Raw genomic sequence first — 2,692 nt, 5'->3', positions numbered from 1 at the left:
TCTCGTACACCTACAACTGGGGGTGAATGGGAATTCCCAGAAACCCAAAGGATTGAGGGAGAGATTGGAAGGAAAAGAGCACAGGGTTCCTCCCAGAGCAATGGCCCCATCTCGCAAGAGCCCTTCTCGGACGGGGCATTTGCGTCCTTCACCTTGAGCGCTGCGACCTGGTGAAGGTCTCCGCAAGACACCCTCATGCGGCTCCCGTCTCCGTAGCCTCTTCAGGCACTCCCTGTCTGCTCTGGTGAGAAAGAGGCGCACATCCCAAGCAAAGGAGGAAATCAGTCCACTGGTTTTCAAAGTCATTGTCTAATTTTAAACAAATTGATATCATCTTAATAACATGTTATTTTCCCGTTGTTCTTATTTTGAAATGCGAGTTACACATTTCTGTAGGTGAGCATCAGATATGCAAGATGAAGATTTGCCTTCGGAAATCGCAAAAATAGTCAAACCATGTGAGCTTAATTATTAATCACTAAAACTGCAGTGAAAAATTCCTTAAACTGCTTCCTTCAAAATAAAAGATCTAGTAAACTGTGGAAAAAGCAGTTTTAAAGAAAATGTTTATAGCAGTTAGATGATTTATTCCCTAGAAACAGCTCTCAGCTTGACTTTTTGGAAGCTCTCAGTAAAAAAAGATTACCGCTTTAAACTACGCAAAATTTTAAAGTAGACAATCAAGTCATAATGACAGTGGCCTGCTTTAATCTGCAATTTAAAGCATATTAAAAAACTAGATTCTTTGTATTTTAAGCTTTTAAAGTTGATGTTATGTCTGATTATGGGAAGATATTCATAACTGCTGAAATTCACCCATTTATTTTGTTGAAGAATGTAATCTACATGTGGAGAAGTGAATGGGGAAGAAAATGCACCGGTTTTTGTTTGCATTGTCTAACCCAGTGATGGGAGAGAGTGTTTTCCTTGAGCGAACACAGGTCAGAAGTGGTGCTTTGTCAGCAAGTTACCTCCTCCCTTTTAAAATGCTGCCTGTGGTTTCCACAGTGCCAGGGGCTGGACTCTGGTATTCACACGACTGGTGATTCAATATTGTGGAGGGTTCGTCAAACTCGCCAAGCTGAAAACCTCTGACTAATTAGAAGTCAGCTGTACAGCAGACAAAAATCCATTTCCTCTGAGAAATGAGGTGAGACACGAATCTCTCAGCTTCCAAACCTTGAATGGTTAAAGAATTTAGCTATTTATAAAAATACACAAGCTGTACAGAGACAGATAAGGCTTGCTTATGAATAACATTACCCTATAATTCTCATCTGATGCTCTTATCCTTTCTCTGCCATTGCTACAAAGATCGCAAAGTAGATAATAGAGCCATTTGTAAATTACACAAAATGGTTTTTATAAATTATTCTAACATTTCAATGTTTCTCTCCTTCCACTTTGGGCTAATTTGGACATGACCTTTTTCCTCCACTCTTAGTAGCCCGTCTCACTCGCTGCTCGCCGACTCCTGCCCGCGCGCAGGAGCCCCGCCGTGCCGTTCATCTGCCGCAGAGGGGTGCGGCTCGGCCGTGGTTGCATTGGTTTGTGCTCTGGGGTGCATCCTTGTGTCACATCTGACCGTATCTGATAGTCCTGTTTCCATCTTAATTTGGATGAAAGTTACTCTCCCAGTCAATTCTCTGCAAAGCAATGCAGGAGCTCGCTGCCCCTCTGGTATCATCCTGTTTAGACCCGTCATGGCCCTTTGTCTTGAGGGATGCTGGTGCTGAGGACTGAGAGCTGAGCTTCTGCCACGCAGCCCGTGACGTGCTGGATGGCTCTTCTCTGCATCCCCGATGTGTGCAAACTCGGGCAACTGCAGCCCGGAGAGTGTTGCCTTCTCCATTTTCAGTTCAGTGATGAATAGCTCTGTTCTCTGCAGGAGGCGGCAGCTTATTTCCTTCATGCTGCCTCTGTAGCTTCAGGCACTTACTGAATTTGCATGAGGACCTACAAGGAGAAGACCCACACCAGCCTGTACGTGCAGGTAAACCAGCCACGCTTTACTGGAGAAGTTCTGTGCTTGGGAGGGATACTCAATAAAAGGTTGCAATTCCAAGAAACCTGTACAAAACAAACTCTTCCAGCAAAGCTCTGGCCGCTTTTCCCATGCCAGGGTGTACACCCATCCTCCCCGAGCGCAGCCGTGTGCACGTGGCTGGGGAGGTTGGGAAGGAGCGAAACTGGAGCTGGTTTGTAGAGGTGATTATTCAACTTTGTTCTTTTATAGAAAATTAATTGGGCTATTATCAGGGGCTCAGCAGCAGCAGGTTGCCATGTGGTTCTCATGCGTGTGGGTGTAGTCCTGAAGGCTTTCTGAATCTTTTAATTACTAGTCATGAGTGTAGCAAAGCCTGGTGGAGATACGTGCCTTTGGAGGAAAATATTAACGCTATCTGGATGGGAGGCTGTGGGGAATATTTCCAGCTAGGTGCCTGGAGGTAAATCTGCTTGAAACAGTCTCTGGGAGAAATAAAATCAGAAGGAACAATTCCATGGGTTTGAATCAACATTACAACAGCAGTGGGGATATATACATTATGTTTTTAATTTTAACAATCTTATCAAATCTGGCTACCACAGAGCAGGTTTCAGAGGGCCTTTAGCATTGCCCATATTTCCCCCCCCCCCCCCCCCACCCAAAAGCATCCTTTCATGTGTTCCTGCTTTCACTTGGCTAATCTGG

The sequence above is a fragment of the Gavia stellata genome, chromosome 9 (assembly GCF_030936135.1).
Source record: "Gavia stellata isolate bGavSte3 chromosome 9, bGavSte3.hap2, whole genome shotgun sequence".
NCBI lineage: Eukaryota > Metazoa > Chordata > Aves > Gaviiformes > Gaviidae > Gavia > Gavia stellata.
Note: the sequence above shows the minus strand (reverse complement) of the source record.